The sequence below is a fragment of the Python bivittatus genome, unplaced genomic scaffold (assembly GCF_059951505.1).
Source record: "Python bivittatus isolate LINGU-HERP-01145 unplaced genomic scaffold, Pbiv_v1 ctg000120_np1212, whole genome shotgun sequence".
NCBI lineage: Eukaryota > Metazoa > Chordata > Lepidosauria > Squamata > Pythonidae > Python > Python bivittatus.
The window spans coordinates 5,318,260-5,336,571 of NW_028277037.1; the positions used below are offsets into that span (position 1 = coordinate 5,318,260).

The following is an 18,312-nucleotide window of genomic DNA, read 5'->3' on the forward strand; positions in this document are numbered from 1 at the left end:
AGATAACGTTTGATGCTGTCTTCTTCTGCTGTCCTGTATTATACAGAATATAGTAGCCTCAAGGGAAAGTCTCTAACATGGACAAAACACAATTACTGGCTCTTGGTTCCTCTGTTCTCTTGCTCCTCCCATTGCTTCTCTCCTGTCTCCAACCTCAGCTCTCTCTGACAGACAGAGAGGCCTCATGTGGTTCAAAGCTCTGATTTGCAGTTTGGAGACACAAATCTTGATAATGCAAAATTCAATCCTCTTTTGGAATCCCTGAGCTCGTACTCAAGGTTGAAAGTAGGAATTTGTGTTTTTTTATGAGATTCATCTCAGGAAACATCCTTTCAGATGCACTGCCAAATTGCATAGAAAACGAATACAGTAAAAACAGCTGTGTTGAATAAATGTCTATTGTGATTTTCATATTCTCCTCAAAGAGCTAGAGAGCTGGGGATTCTTTTACTTCTGAGTTTGGCTGGCATGAACTTTTCCATCAGATGTTCAGTTTCGCATGGTTCAAAGCCAGTCTTTTAAAGTGAAATGTTTGCTTGCTGTTTCTTATATTCCTTCAAGAAAATATTGCTCTTTCAAATGCAGCTATAAGGCAGAAGTCAAGGTAGGCAGAGCTGTTGAATAATGATTCTGCAGAACTATTTTATGCTGCAGCACTCAGAATCTAGAGTAGGTTGGAGAAGGTAGAAAGGATGTTGCGGTTAACTTCAAAAAAAGGGAGATGTAGTAAATTTGCCATGCAATTTACTTCCGAGTGAACCAGGAGGTAGGTAAGAAGGAAGGAAGGAAGGAAGGAAGGAAGGAAGGAAGGAAGGAAGGAAGGAAGGAAGGAAGGAAGGAAGGAAGGAAGGAAGGAAGGAAATTAATTTTTCTCCAGCTTCAGGGAGAAAAAAAAATCTTTGTTTGGGACTGTGGAGGGATGAAGATAAATTAAATTGCCTCTGCTATATCCTGTATCTATGCAACCAGCTAAAGGCATGCTTTTATCACCCTTTATATAGTGGACTCAAAGCTTTAACAAATGGATTAGCCTGGATAGTGCCTTCATTTGCTCTCTGTTGCCCTATGCACAACATACATACATACAAACACAATTTTAAAAAGGAAATAGATGGTAATGCAAAAATCAGGCTGGCAGATGAACAGCTTCTCTCTGGGTTGGCAGTTCTGTGCATCTCTACACTATTAAGTCCAAACTAACTTCCTTCCTTCCTTCCTTCCTTCCTTCCTTCCTTCCTTCCTTCCTTCCTTCCTTCCTTCCTTCCTTCCTTCCTTCCTTGCAAGTGGGATTGCAATCTCATACAAGTCTTCTACGTGACACTGGAGTTTGGGGTCTCCCCCTAACCTCATGTGGGTTGAAGTTCTGCCAGTAATCATCAAAAATACTTGCTTGTCCAAGGCCATCTAATGCATATTTACGTTTGAGAATAATCTGAGTTTAGGTCTCTGTCTCATTCTAGAAATCTACTCACTCTCTTGTATGTTAAATATGTTTTGGGACATGTTATCTTGGTGTTCTTCCACATCTCTTCTCAGCCTCCAGTATATGAGACAGGATTGGAACAACACCTCTTCATACCATGCCGAATGAAGAGGTCCCAAGACCTTGAACGCTGGCCCATCCTTTTGAATTGTTTAATTGGATTACTGAAAGGGATTACTGAATTTTGGATTATTTTCCATACCTGCTATTGCTTTCAATGTACAGGCTAATAGCAATGTCTATTACAACAGGTCCTCTTCACAGCACATTCTGTTAGTAAAAGCTTCAGTGTTTACAGTTCTGCTGGCTGTTTGTCTGTGGGGACTGGTTATCTAGCAGAAACCATTTTGCACTATCATTACAAAAAAGAAAACAACACAGATGTCTTCTTCTGAAATATTGTGTCTTCCAAAGGGATTTGACTGTGTCGGGGAGATTCCCCCAATAGATCTGTAAATTGCAGCTGTATGTGTGATACTAAATCGCTTGGCCTGTAATCAGTGAAAGAGGCTGAAATGATGCCTGCTTGAAGGTAATTACAGGTTCTCAATGAAATGCTAAAGCCTGCTGGATAATGCTTGTCAGACCAGAGAGAATATGGAAAGCACATGTAAGTCATGAGAACAGTCCCATCCTGAGATAATGATACAGTTTTTTCTGGGAGACAAACATTGGGAAGCGACTGGATTGAGGAAGAGTTGTTAAGTTGTGTGAACAGCTGGGCTATCTACTGAGAAAGAATAGCACAACAAAGCGGGAGCTGATCAGAACTAGCTAAAGAATGCTGAAGGTCCCAATGGCTTTGGGATTTCTTCTTTTTTTAATAAAAGGATCCATTGATTGACACACATCTTTTGGGGGAAGAGCCAAATGTGTTTTGAGGACTTCTCCAAAAGCCATTATTATGCAGCATAATAATTTCTTTGCAAACATGGATGTTTGTTCAAAGGGAAATGAAGTAGATAGTGTAGATAAATCTAGCAGTGGCCTATGGGAGACCACTGGTTAAGCAGTCTGTGTGTGTAACACCTGCAGGAATACTTCTACCTCTCGTTGCCATTTCTGACTAGCTGGCTGTAACAGGTATTCTGTAAATAAAGGGTGTGTAGTGTTTTGGATTCAGTTCCAAAAAAATATTCAGAGCATGAGGAGGTGCAGACATAATAACTCTTGGCCACCCTTTAAAGCAGCTGCAGGTACGACTGCTTTAATCAGTTGCTAACAAGTACTGGGTTTGTGCCCCACCCACTTGGAAGTGCCTTTTTAGAATCAAATCCAAAGAATTGCATGGTCCTTCCATACATGATGCAAATCTTCATTGCAGAAAAAGAAATGGCCTTGCTCAATAAAAGTTATCTGCCTGCCAAGGGTCCCTAATCTTTTTTAGGCTAGTGTGCAGTGTTTTATTTTTTGTTTTAATTTTGAGGGCATGTCATGGCACCCTCACTAAATGGCCATCATGGAGAAGATGGCTAATCTGACAGGAGAAGGTGGGCAAAACACCCATCTGTGGCCATTCTGCACTTTGGCTTCTTTTAATGTGAGGGCCCAAAAAGATTGTTTGAAATACATGCTATGATAAAGGCTGATGCATTGCTAAGGTTCTTAATTAAAAGGATCTAAAAAAATTAGGACAGAAAGTGAGCTTAGTGGGGACATAGTGTTGCCCCTAAGCACCCTGTTGAGGATGTAGTTTTAAGTATGGACTATACAGTAAATGGGATAACAAGTAGTTCTCACTTACTGACTACAATTGAGATTGGCAACTCTGTTGCTAAGTGACATGGTTGTAAAGTGAAATGTCACATGACCGCACCAACTTAGGTCTGTTCCAGCTGAAGTTGTTAAGCAAATCACCTGCAGTCAAGCATGATGTCACATGACCATGACTTGCGACTTCCTGCCAGCTTTCCCATTGACTTTGCTTGTTGGAAGCCAGCTGCGAAGGTCACAATGGTAATCATGTGATCGTGGGATGCTGCGACAGCCACAACTTCAAGGACCAGTCATAAATCTCTTTTTTCAGCATTGTCGTAACTTTGAATGGTCATTGAATGAGCAGTTGGTAAGCAAGGACTATCTGTCTTCTTTTTCCTGGTGAGAATCCACGTGGCAAAGTAGTCTTGTCTAGGGATGTGAGAACACCCAGTTGTAGCTAAAAAGTCTCTGAAGGTTTGAAGTGAGCATTCTCAAAAATGCAGGGCCCTTGCTGGTTGTTTTGACCATCCCTTTGCCTTACCTTTCACTGATCCCAAGCCCTCCCTTAATTAACTGATGCTGTATGTATCAAAAAGGCTTACAACGTGTTCTCTTCTGTACAAATGACCCATCTAATAAAGCTTTCCATTTGGAAGTTCTGGATGTTGTAGGGAAAAAAGGCACCCTGCAGTGTTTCTGGAATAGAAGGCTGGTGGTAGACCACACATATGTGTAGGTTGTGAATAGGGCTGCAGTTTGACAAGTATTCAAGTCAGTTGTGCCCAAGTCAGGGAGAAGATGAAGCGAGAAGTCATTTGACTAAATCATAAGCTTCATCTGGTGTGTGACAGCTCCTGGAAAACACTCAGCCTGCATTCAGTTCCACCTCCAATAGCGCTTGCTGGAGAAAAATCCGTTTTGGACTATGTTTGATGTATATTGTTCTCTGCCCTGGTTGCATTCCATCATGTAATGGCAACCATATAATCACTGTCCATTTGTCATGGCATGAAGAAAGCCAATAGCCATGGTGCTGATGGTCATCTAGCTGGACGTTTTCTGACAGAGTCCTTTCTCTTTAACACGCATAGAGCAGAAAGACACTCATCTTCAGAGACTGAATGGACATGCAGTGAAAGGCAAGTCCCTACCAGTAAAGAAGATGGAACTTTTCATTCTAAATAAATTATTCACATAGCTAATCTTTGAAACAATGGTATCTAACACTCCCATGACTGTCTAAAGGATTTCAGGCAATTCTTTGGAGCTGGATACTGAGGATTATGGGATTTATTCATTAGATTTCTATCCTGCCTTTTTTCCAGGCAGTCCCGGGGGTATATATAATCCTTGGTTTCTTTCCTCCCAACAACACTGGGAACTAGGTTGGGCTGAAAATGAGTGATTGTCTCAAAATCACCCAGTGGGTTTTCATAGCTGAAGATGGACTTGAACCTGAGAGTCCCTAGTTATGGTCTAACACCTTCACCTCTAAATGTCTGCAGCATTACCAGAGCTGCTGGATGAGATGATGGCAGCTCTTGAAATTCACAGAACAAAAAAGCATTTTCCGGTAACTAGAAACGATGCATAGTGGTAATCTTGTTGATAGGCCTGCTTGTTCTGTAGGATGGAAAGTTACTTGGTTAATCTAGGCTTTCTAGCTATCCAGGAGAGTTCCACTTACCTGGGCAATCCAGAATTAAGAACTAGTATGCCTTCTAGGTCACTGCATGACCTCCTTTAATGAAGATCAGTTCTCGTGCTTGGATTGCCACTTGGTGTCAGTGTCCTCCACTGACAGAGTTAATGAACTGCCTTATCTGGCCATTAATTTGCTTGCAACAGCACCAAGTCCTAGGCCAAATTGTGTTATTCCTTGACCAGGAAGCAGCCACTGAATTCCTGAACTGGTGGGCCTGATTGTGTTTCCTTTAACCAATGCAATTCTAGCTTTCTGTTTCTCATTCATCTGCCATCTTTCTGGCCAGGGAACCAGAGTATTCTCTGCGTGCTTTTCCAGAGGCATAAACAAAGAATTGCCTTCTGCCCACGATATAGCAGAGGCAATACAAGGTGTAGTTTTGGGGTAATGTCTCAGAATGTGGAAAATCCCCATGTGTAGGAATAATTCACAAGCCAAGGCAGATGACATGCATAATACAATTAGTTTACTAGAGAGTCTCCTTTTTCTCTGCAGCTTTATTCGTTTTGGGCTTTTTTTAAAAAAAAAAAAGTGTGTTTTTTGGTCTCCATGGTAGAAAAGGCAGTTTTTTTAAAACTTTGTTGGGAAGAACAAAACTCGAAGACATCTCTGGTTTTTGGCAGGGCCTTACTTCATAATAAATGTCCCAATCTTTCCATTATTGATAAGAGTAATTCAAGATTAATCTTTAAACCTGGGCAAAATCATTCTCCTTCTCAAGAAACTACTGTTGTATAAAGGACAAGTATACAATGCCAGCTTTTGAATTTAAAGTTAGATTACCTAAAAGTTACCATTTAAGTATGTCATAGTGACTTGCTACCTGTGACTTATTAGTAACAAGTATCTTCTCACCACAGTTGTGTGTAGTAAATCAGATCATCTCATACAAAAACAAATTCAGGGATATATCAATTTCATTTATGTACAGACCTTCCTTTTCTTTCGAAAGGCTACCTGTGTGAAGAAACAGCTCTCCTTTCATGTTAAAAAATGTGATAGAAGATAGAGTGACGTGTGTGTGTGTGCGTGCGTGCGTTCATTCCTGGGTATCTTAGTATTTCTTTTTCAGATTATAGTCTGAAGTACAGCATCAGTTAGCAAACATTCACCCAAAAATGCTGGAAATACAGATAAATAGAATAGGCATGAGTTGAGCACAAGATATCTGCAACTCCCTGCCAAGCTATTAATTGGCCACAATCCTAGGCAGACTTACCTGCCTTTCTCAGGAGAAACCATTTTCTGGAAGGGAGAGGAATGTGCTGCTTTCCAACCACGGACTTCTCACCGTTATTGGTTTGTCTTTTAATGAGTTTCGGGAACTCATCAAACAACATGGTTGGAAAAGAATGTTGCTTCATTACGGTGTATTTAGCGGGCAAGAAAAGTTTAAGCCCTTCCATTTTACATATTCTGGATGCTCCTTTTTTATTTTCTTCTTCCATACCAGCTTTTGTCAGACCCATCTATGCATGTTAGTTTGATTCTTTGAGAAGACGGCTGACCACCTCTACAGAAAGACAGGTAGCTAGAAAGAAGTCCTTAATACATACTGTAGCTAAGTGTTTATCTAGCCAACCAAATTTCCTGGGCTGAGAAATCCTTTTTATCACATTTGCCTAGAGGGATGGTGGTGATGGGGAGGTGGGGGGAAGAGCTTTTGTGGAAACACAAGAATGATCTTTGATTGTAATCAGATGATAACAGATTTGCAAGCAAGCATATTCAATGAAGAGTTTCCCTTTTGCCCAGTTTTACAAGTTTCTTCTGGTGCACAAAGGATCAGTGGCCATCTGTGCATGGAACACAGATGTTTGCTTCACAAGCAGTAGCTAGAAAAGTACGTTCTGTGTAGTATTCCAGTCTGCAGTGGAGCAAAAAGAAAAAGACATTAATAATGTGCTGCCAATGTCAGCTCTCAGTTCTTTTGTAATAAGACTGTTTGGAGAGCAGGAAAAAATGGGTTCTAAAAATACCAGTTGCCAGTAAGGGTCTTGTGCTACCTATTAGGTCTACAATTTTTTTTAAAAAAAGCGGAGAGATTTATTATGAAATGTATGTACATTTCTGCCTAATTAGAATTTTTTTTTTTAATCCACTGTTTTTTTTTCCCCCCTAAAGCAATCAATGCCCATACAAAATTAGAAACAACCAAAACTACCGGGCCAGTTCTAAAACAATTGATTTGTGATGCCAATTTTCACTGTAGCAGTGTTGAATCTGTTCCAACAATAGGTGCTTGGATTTAATTTCATTATATTTGTAATTGAATTTGTTTCCTGCTTTGCAGAGATGGCATTGATTGGCCCATGTAATGACACTATTCTTTGTACATAAGATTATTTTCAATGAAATATTGTATGGTATTTGTGTTCCATTGCATAGTTCATCCGGTAGAGAACTTCTCTGCTTTACGTACCTTTGGCTGGACGAAAAATTCAATTCAGACGTAGCTCCTTACATGTACTATCCCCCAAAAGTTGAGTTTTAAAATGGTTCATGCATTTATTTATTAAACTTGTATGCTTCCCAGGTGTCACAGCTCTGGGTGGCTCACAACAATCAAACAAAGAAATTACAATAAAGCATAAAAAATAAAGAAAAAAGATGGCAAGTGCAATAAAGTGAGGGGTCTCACTCTCCCTCACCAAAGGCCTGGATGAAAAGCCAGGTCTTCACAACTCTTCTAAACAACAGCAGAAGGGCCATCCTGAGAGATGACATTGTTTAATCGAAGGAACCCAGAGCATGCCAACCCTGCAGGATCAAACTGGCTGGGAAGATGTTATGGGAAACAGGCAGTTCCTCAAGTAACCAGGCCCTATGCCGTGCAGGGCTTTATAGGTAACAACTTATAACCAACACCTTGAATTGTACCTAAAAGCAAATTGGCAAACATGCAGCTTGTGAAGCAGAGATGTTACATGGGCATACTGAAGCATGCCCATCACTGCTCTTACCATCACATTCTGGACCACTTGAAGCTTCTGGGTGGTCTTTAAGGATAGCTCCATATAGAGAGCATTGCTGCGAGGTGATGAGGGCATAAGTGACTGTCTGAAGGGCCTCCGGATCTGGGAAAGGGCCCAACTTCACACCAAGTGGAGGTGTGCAAAGGTCTTCCTATCCACAGCTTTCACCTGCTCTTTCTTCAAACAGGAGCTGCGAGTCCAGGAAAAACCCCAGATTGCATACCAACCTTGAATGGGGAAATGCACCCCCACCCAAAGTCAAAGATGGAATATCTCCAGATCAGGGTGGTTCAAATACTCATAGCCACTCAGTCTTGGTAGGAGTGAATCAGAGATGGTTGCTCCCCATCCAAATTCATACAACCTCCAGACAGTGGAACAGAGCCTTGCCATCCACACTTGGCTGGCCCAGAGTTGAAAGATGCTGATGATACCACACCCCAAGCCAGTGAGTGACCTCACCCAGCAGTTTCATGTAGATGTTGAAACGGAGGGGAGAGAGAGTAGAACCCTGCGGCACCCCACACAGGAGCAACTTAGGGAGTGATCTCACCCCCCCCGCCAACCAACACTAGTGTTGTTGATGTATTTTTGCAAGGGGTAGATGGGTATCTGTATTGTAAGTCATCTTCTCTTGTCTCCTAATGCCATCTGAACCATGATAAAAAGCGATTTACTTCCATCTCTTTTTTCATTACATTGCAATTTAATAAAACAAAGGTCAGAACACATGGGAACCTGACAAAACTGCATGAAATTTATGGCTTTGCGATAAAACAGACACATTTACATATAATTTATAATTTTGAGGGCAGAATTTGAATGTTATTTCCATAGAACTTTGCCCATTAATCCTTCTATATAGTTGTCAAGTGAACTTTCTTTTTTTAAAAAAAAAAGAATATATCTTAAACACTGAGACAGCTTGTGATCACTGCCTACATTATTTTTAGCACCGTTGTTTTCAGATGCCTATCTGCAGCTATGTCAGTTTGAAAAACTCCAGGAACTGGAGCAGTCTCTCACTATACATTCTTCCAAAATGCGTATAGCATAGTAACTTAATGATGCAATAATTCTTTAGAAACTAATAATCATTATGTGATTGTAGACAGTTACTTTAAGTGCACTATAAGATTGTGACTGGTGTATGTAGGTGTTTGCAGATCAGGAAACTGACTCCCTAGCTCCCTACAATATGTAAATAATCCTTTAGCATTTACCAGAGGTAAAATCCACTGATCTTAAAAACAGGTACTTCTGAACAGACAGGAATAAGACTGCACTAAATCAAGTAATTTTGAACTATAAGTGTTGATCATTATCCATCCTGCATATATGCAGAATGAAATTATATAAAAAATAATTATGTGAAACTTCATAAATTCCACTCCTCCCCTCCTCCAAATCACTGTAAACATTTCTGTTGTTAAGCTAGAATACATTCCCAGTTAATTTTTTGGTATGTATGCTCCCTTTGTGAAAAACTCAGAAGCATTGGCAGCCTTCTTCCTTCCTTTTTATCAGAAAGTAACAGGGTTTAACCCAAGTTAAACCTCCTAGTGAGGCTCATCTAAGTGATGGATTTGACGCCCTAAGCATAGGAGGGAAACCAATCTTGTGATTAAAGCAAAGAGGACAGTGGTGCCAAGAACTGGTGCTTGCTTACAGATCAGGTTTGGAGTTAATGCTCAGCAAGCGTCTTTCTCTGAATTATTGATAAAGCATTTTGTTCCATGTGAGAATGCAAAGACAGTTTCTGAGTCACAGGAGGAAGCTGGTGCTCATGCCTTTCGCAATCTGCCAGTGTGAAAATGCTGCCCATGGCTTGAATAATAAATACGTGGAGAAATGCAGCTGATGCACTTACAAATGAATTAGTGGATAGTGCTAATCGCTGTTGAGGAACAAATTGTCCTTTTGTGTCTTGCTCAAGAACATTTTCCCATTGTTGGAGTGTTAAGAACTTTCCAGATTCTTGGAAATAATGAGAAGTGGGGTTGGCAGAAATTGTGCCTCAGAGCAGTGCTTTTTTGGGGCAGATCCACAGATGCCCAGAAATATGGAACTAAATTTTCAGTTCCAGTGGAGAGCTTTCATTTGGCTTAAAAGGGTGGCTTTGGTTGATTTCATTGTTTTATCTATTGGTACTTATCTTGATTTCCTTTTTTCTTTAGTTTCATTTTGAAGGTTATCCTTATATTATTCTGACTGGTTCGTCTTAATGTTTTACATTTTTTAATCTTACTTTTACATTTTTTAATCTTACTGGTCTACTCTATAGGTCTATAGTAATATTTGTCTGTGATTTATTTTGTGCTGGTTAGCAACCATAAGAAAGGTTGTCAGCGATAAAAGGGTGACATTTTATTTTTTCCTTTGTGTGTGTGTGTGTGTGTGTATGTACACATATCTTTGAATCAGTCTTGACCCCCAGTGACTTTGTACCTAAGATGGAACTAGAATTCATGGTGTCCCAGTTTCTAGCCTGGTGCCTTAGCCACTACCCCAAACTGATTGTAGGCATTTATTTTTCATTTTATTTTTTTCATTAGAAATGTTCAAGAGTGCTAGATTATTTACTAAAATATAATTTAACATCAGGGGAAGGACTAACATAAAATAAATACCCACTATCTCCTCTCCACTCCAGCTAGCACACTTTGATGGTTATAAGGTCCAGTTTTCCCTCTCTCTGTGCCCTTACTTTGTCTCTCTGTGCTCTTACTTTGCTATATCACATTCCTTGCCATGTCCAAATCATCCCTAGTTTACTTTAGTGCCACTGCATCTCCCTCTCCTTCACCAGCCCCAACTTTTAAAGACTGCCAGCATCTTTCAATAAAATAACTTTCACTCTAAATGTAGCATTCATCCTGGATGCCTAGGGAACTTGCTGGATTTTGTGAGGAAGCAAGGGAACATTGTACACTAGATTTATTCTTGCTTTCACCATTTTGCAAAGTGAAATAATATGCTTGTGGCAGGGAAACCCATACATTAAAAGGTTGTGGAATGGTCTCTTCAGAGTCCCCAGACTTGAATATTATTGAAAATCTGTGAGGAGATCTCAAGGAAGCACATCTGCAAGGAGACCAGAGAATATTTCTGAACTAGAAAGGTTCTGCAAGGAAGAGTGGGGAAAAAAATCAAAATGCAAGAATTGAAAGAATCTTAGTTGGCTACAAGAAACGTTTGTTATCATTAACAGATATAATTTCACACAGGATGCCTAAATGTTTGCATAGAACTGTACGTTATGAAGCTTCTGATATAGATAATAAGTTAGAGGTCTGTTTTCACTTTTGGAGTCCCAAGTGAGAGATATAACATATTGCAACCTTCCTCAACAGTTTATTCTCAAAATGTGTGAGAGTGCATCTTCCCTGAACCCTGGTCAGTGGTGATGCAGATTTTGGGACCTGAAGTCCAACATTCATGATAGATACCAGGATGGGAAAAGTTGCAATATTACACTTCAACTATCTTTTTGTCATATTGTTTTAGAAACATATCAAGGAGCTTCTGGAATACATTTGGGATAAATTATTTCTGTACCACAACTATTCTTTCTGAAATCAGTAGCCATTCAGGTGTCATTAAGTTTTTTTGACTCAAAATGGTAAAGACCATAGTTTGTTTTCTCTAGCAGGTTTTGAGAAATAAAAACAATATTCAGAGCTCCACCCAAACTCCAAAAGTTTAAAATACTTCTAAAGCATTCTAAAAAATAGGACATAGAAAATAATTTATGTTTTAAGGCATATCCCAACTCATCAAAAGGAATGTGGGGCTTATCCACAAATAACAACAATGATAAAAACAATAATTTATAGCAGTAATTTTGGGGGCATGCAAGTCCAATACCAACTTTTTGGTGTGTAACTGATAAATGTGGCTGACATGATTTATGGCATGGCAGATATTTTCTGAGTCACTTCTATCACAGAAATTACATCTGTGGATATATCATTTAACCGAAAATATGAAATTATCTCAAAATCTCATAATGGCATTCACGTGGTCACAATTTTAGCCAACATGCTGTCTCCCAGAAATGAAATACAACCGGACAGCTGGTTCAATACTGCCAGGTTCATCACACAGGAGATCATTCTTCTAACTATGCCTACTTAGAGACTTTACTTAAAGAATTGTAGGTGTTAATAAACCCAAACCTAGATAAAATTGAAACTCCTTTATCTTGAAAGACAGAGCTGATATAAGGTAACTCATAATGTGCTATATTAATTATTTATGAGATTGGATAGCATGTGTCTTACCAAAAGGGGTCTCTTTGGGGAGGGGGGTTCAAAAAAAGTCAAGATGGCAAGAAACATAAAAGGGCTGAAGTTTTGATCACGTTGTCATGGCTTCTATCTTGACTTAAGTCCTCCCCCATCATGGTTGCTCTGCTTCCAAATCTTACCATTTAATCTCTAGCTGTCTCTTTCAGAAATTTTAATGGTTTGCTTTATAGCTGAACTGGAATTTTCATACCGAGACTGAATATAGTGCGATGCACTACATGGAACATAATTCTATATTAAAAAAAGATTAAATCTCCCTCAAGTCAAGCTTCACTCTTGGTGATTACATGGACACCTTTGTGTTATTTTCTTGACAGCAATATGGAAATGGTTTAGCCTTGTTTTCTGCTGGGATTTTTTTTACTTCCCAGTCTAATCTACAGCCCTGGGGTTTCCTTGTGGTTGCTCCTCCAGATAGTGATCAGTTGCAATCCTGCTGAATTTTTGGAGATCAGTCAAGTGAAGTACCATAATCTGCTGTGATCATTCTATATCCCGACTAGTATTTATCCTTTGGATCATATGCATTGCAAAATGCAGTAGTGTAGTTCCTCTGGGCATCAGTGTGCTCATGGATTTTGTTTCCTGTTCCACTGACTTTAACTGTATTTTAAAGACTTTAAAAAATAATTGGAAGGCTGGGATCAGCTTGCTTTGGGCCAATTAATGCTTTGGAAAAGTTCATGGCAATTAAATTTGTGAACAGGCAAACTTCCCTTCCTGACAGCTGTTTTGTGCAAAGGTCCACTACCTTTTGTGATCAGAATTCCAGAAGAACATATTTTTCACATAAGGTTTGAAAGTACCGCTTCTTTGAGTTTGCAAAGTTATCTAGACAGATATCAATATCTTACCATCTTTCAGCTAAGCTTATGTTGGGTTTAATTGCAAGTGGAATTCTATGTGAATGATGGTTTTGACAGTTTCTGGTTGGTAGGGGTTGTTTTGAAAGCAAAAATGTGAAAAAAGAACATTAAACAAATCCTGAGGCTATCCAGAGTTCAGACTGCTCTAGCGATGAAACATTCTGTGGTTCTACTATGTCATAGGCTAAGATTAGAAGAACGTCAGAGAGTAGTTTTGCTTGACAGAGTTTTGGTAGTGGTGGTGGTGGAGAATTCAGGGAGCAGAGAAAAGAGGAGGAATGTAGAGTTTAAAATTGTGATGTCAAGGATTTTAAAAGATAATTCTGACAATTTGTCAAGCAGGATGAATAGAGTTTTGTATGTAGTGATGAAGACCGTGTTTAGCTGAGCATTTGGTTTCCATTCACAGGCTTGTCATAAAGTTGAGAAGATTGAAAGGAGCTCAGTCTGAATTAATGTGCTGCACTCCAGCCTTGTCTATTACACTGTCCAATTTATTACAAAAACATACATTTGCAAGCAGGTGCTCCTTCTAGTGGAAAAAAAAGTGTTATGAATAAGAGCTCAGCTGCTTGAAACCTAAGTGGGTTGATCTCTGATCTCCTTTCCTTTCTCCTTTTTTTTGCTGTCTTCAGGTCAAGGCCTCGTAGCATAATTAAAAATTGAATTATTTATGGGAAGCCATTAAAGTGGGCGGCTTGCAGATTAGTCAAAGGCAGCACTAGTATTACACAAAACCCAAGAACTTAAATTATGTCTTAAGTGATTGCCTGCATGCCGGTGTGCTAATGTTCTGGGATGTTAAAGCACCATGAATGTTGCATTGTATTTTCATACCAGTTTTACCATACTGTATGTCTGTATCATGCTTTATTTTCCATTGTGTATATATCTTTGGGTAAGGGGGCTATTGAGGGATGATCAAAAAAGTCAAGATGGTGGCTGTGACTGTGTGCCCTTGGTTTGTGTGTGTTGCAGCTTGATTTTTTTGGATGCATACACATACACCATGGATTTTCCTGCTGTGTAACTAGTGTCAGATGTTAAAGGATAAATATGAAAAGCTGCTAAAAGAGAACCAGGGTGGGGTAGCTGTGAAGGTGTTGACGTGGCACTGCAGAGTTTTTGCTGGGCAAAACATTGGTGGAGGGAGTGGTTTGTCCACTATCTTAAGTTCTTATAATGGCTAAAGTTAGGCCTTTTTTGTGACCAGAAAGATGATTGTTAATTCTGAAGCTCTGTTTACAATATTTGATTAGTATCAAACTCAGATGGGTGTGAGTTTCAGATGTATAGGCTGAAGTACACTAAAATGCTAAATTGATTCCATTGTGCTGTGAACCAAACGTGGGATGCATAAAGTTTCGATATATTTTTGTGAACCTGATTTTATCTCTCAGGTCTGTTTGTCTGCTTGAGTTGGCTTTCCAAATCACAGTAGGACTAAAATCATGCCCCACTGCAGCTCGGTGTTACCATCTATTTTATATGAATGTGTGTTTACTTATTGTGTTTTCCCCAGAAGTTTGGATAAATTTTCATGAGATTTACCGGCTGCTTTCCTGGATCAAACTAGGCTCAAACGAGGTTTAACTTCCCCACAAACACCCCATAAAAAAAATTCACAACAGAAGAAAGCAAAATGCAAGCATGTTTTAAGACTTGGTAATACCTTTCATGGACGGAATGTACCAAAACTGTAGGTTGGTTAATATATTCTGAATAAACTTGGATCCACATTTGAGACTGCCACAGTAATACATACATACTTTCTGGCTGCTTCACATGTTAATTACGGGTCTATTCATAGCTGATGAGTAATTGCCACTGTGAACTCTGGAAACCTTTTCATGGTGTTTTCTAGCAACATAATTGGTTAACTCTTTGTTTTTAAAATTGCGTTGTATATTGGAAATACAACCTTAACATTGCCTTGCTTGATTCCAAAGGCACTGTAAAACATGCTTTATTAGTCTCCGATTTATAAGAACAGAAGCTTAATTCATGCTAATCTGAAGTTCTCTTAAATAGTAGTCTGATTTGTTTTGAATAAATGGCTATTGGGAGAATATTAAATGGAAATTGGGATATTTGCATAAATGGATGGTTCTGGCTGTTATATTGTTATCATTGTTGTCATCCATTAGGTTTATATGCAACCTTTTTTCAGGGGATCAAGGCAATGTGAACTGTACAATGTGTACAATAAATGTACAAGGTGTACTGTACAAGGTGTACAATAAAGGATTTAGAGCTGACCTTAGGATCGGTATGAGAGAGACATTAAGGGGGAAAGAAGGGAGCAAGCCATTAGAAAGGCACACGGAAAGAGATTATAGTCCAGAGACTGAAAGAAACATGGGAGAGAAACTCAAAACAACCCTGCTTGATTTTATTTAGTATAGGGTGGGACAGAGAGAAACTCGAGTAGGTTTTCAAGATTTTGCTACTATATCCTACAACAATAAAGTTGCATTTCTGGAATCCTTGCAGTGTCTGTTTCTTGAACTGGCCTATAGCATACTTCCCCCAGTTTGGGTCTTCAGTAGTCTGATTTGTTTTGAATAAATGGCTATTGGGAGAATATGAAATGGAAATTGGGATATTTGGATAAATGGAGTTGGTAATGACTGGCCCGAAGCCACCAAGTGAGCTTTCATGGCTGAGGATGTTTAGGAGCCATCCAAATAATCCTAGTCCGGTACTTTGATCACTATTCCATGGTGCCTAGGATGGGCTTAAGTTCTGGATCTGGAGAGGGAAGGGGAGACCTCATGGGGAGACCTCATATGGGTGGAGTGGAGGGACTGCTGTGCATCTATATACTCATAGGACAGTGTTGTCCAAACTTGGCCACTTTAAGATGAGTGGACTTCAACTCCCAGAATTCCCCAGCCAGCATGGGGAACACTGTCATAGGAGATGTGTGGATGACCACTTAGCCAACAGGATTTAATGGTCGCATGGCTGAGTGTGGGAAAAGACATAAAGATGCAAATGAAATAAATATTTCTGGTGTCCAATATGGAGACGCAGTTGACTCCTTCCAACATTTTCTCTCTTTCAAGTATCTGCCAAGGGCAAACCCTGTCACGTGCTCCCCTTTGGGACAATCTCTTTCATGAAAAACAAACCAAAGGTCCTGAAACTCAGGAATATTTGTAGCACTTCTAATTCTGAAGCAACAATTTGTACCGGACATCTAAATGTGTATTTTCCTTTCAGAGTGGTTCTGCTCCAAAATTCAGTAGATGAAGGAGGAAGATGCATTGTAAAATGTCCAATTCTGAACATAAATGAGCAGCAGGTCTCGTATGTCCTAAAAACAGTGAAGATGGGGGATCATAAGGATACAGAATCAATTCAGTAGCTCTGACTACTTATGTAGTTCTAGTTCCTTCAAAGAAAATTGAATGGAACTGTGTCAGCTGGAGTAGTCGTGCTGAGAGCCTCTGGACATAAACTTCACTCTCTTATCTGCATTTCATTGGCTGAATGACATTAGTCAAGAATTAGAGTCAATTCTTGCTTTAGATGTACTTTAACAAAAGAGAGTTTCCACCATTCTTTTTTATTTTAGCTCATATATGATTATTTCAATGGAACTTTTATATTTCTGGCAGGCTTGCAAAATCTAATGCTACAAAAAATGGAATGGACTAATGTTTCATATATACCATATATCCATGTGAATGGAATAAACTATTTAGCAGGCAGAAATGTTTAGTATTTGATTTGGATTCATTATAAGAAATTTAAGGCTATCACCCCCATGCCTATCAATTTTGCCATGTGGTCTCTTTTTTAATTATACTTTTTATTGAATTTTATAAAGAGAACAAATAATAGGAGTGGAAAACAACACTTTTTGATTGCATTTCCAACTATTCAAAGAGAGGCTATGCTCTTAAAAAGAAAACTAAATAATGCCAACTAAAAAGAAAGGGAAAATGAAAGAAGGAAGATAAACAATCATTTTAGTACCACAGGGAATTGTTTTCAAGTGCTGCTCCAGTTAGACTATGGTAATTTCATTGATGCAGATTTTGTGTGCCTTAAGCTAGAAAGTTTTGGACTCAAATACATAGACTGATTCAGAGGATTTTAAAGATGAATATACAATTGAAACCAGAGGCTTTTCTTTTGGGACTGATGGACAAACAGTTGTTTTTGTATATGATAACCACAGGGAGATTATTGTGTGTACAAAGATGGAAAGATTTGGGACTACCCACAATGGAGGAAGGGTTGATGAAGATGGTGGAGTTTCCTGAGATGGCCAAATTGACTTCTTTGATCAGAAAAAATACCATATCTATATTTATTGCTGACTGGAAAACCCTTTATGGACTTTTTGCATGTAACAGAAAAAAATGAACTTATGACTTATGGTTTTGATGATTAGACAGAATAGATTATAGGAAGAAGAGAGTTATGTCATAACCATAGAACAAGAGGTAAATTTATAATTGTACTTAGCTGCTGTAAAGAAGATTGGAAGCTACTTCTTTGTATCTTTTTCCTTTCCGTTCTATTTATTTTTTTCCTTTTTTTCTTTCTTGCACTTTTAGCTTTCTCTGATTTTTTTCTTCTTTTCTTTTTCTCACGATATGTTAGTTTGCATTAGTTTTTATCTTCTTTCTTAAAATATATATATACAACCGAAACCAGAGGCTTTTCTTTTGGGACTGATGGACAAACAGTTGGAAAAAAGTCATGGAACTTTGTTTTTGTATATGATAACCTCAGGGAGATTATTGTATGTTGTACAATATATATATCCCCTCTCACCCCTATGGGTGGTCTGTGTCTTCCTCAATCTTGGGTCCTCTACCAGAGGCCTGGGAGTTTGAGGGGTCTTGCCAGAATCTGAGCTGTTCCTAGCACTGCACTCTTCTGGACAGAGAGCTCTGATGTTGCTCCTGGGATTTGCTGGAGCCCCTCTCCCAGCTTAGGAGTCACAGCCCCGAGTGCTCCTACCACCCCTGGGACCACTTTGGCCTTGACTTTCCACATCCCCTCTAGTTCCTCCTTCAGGCCCTGGTACTCCTTCTTCCTGATGTTGCTGTCACTTGCTGTCATAGATATAAAGAAACAGATTTCTGTATGCCTTCAAAGTATAAATCTTTTTGAAGTCCAGATCCTGTGGTGTGTAATTCTTCAATTGCCTTGAAAAATGATAGGAAAACAATCAGCTGATTATTTTCAAATCTACCTCCAAGACAGATAAAAAGGCATAGAGAATTTAACCAAATATGTCTCATGGCCAGACATA

The 18,312-nt window shown here is 39.1% G+C and overlaps 1 protein-coding gene across 4 annotated transcripts in view; it reads left to right on the forward strand.

The window, feature by feature from the left end:
* The window catches only part of CACNA2D1 (calcium voltage-gated channel auxiliary subunit alpha2delta 1), a 408,632-nt gene that overhangs the window by 122,845 nt on the left and 267,475 nt on the right, over positions 1–18,312 (forward strand). The gene's annotated exons all lie outside the window — the stretch shown is intronic.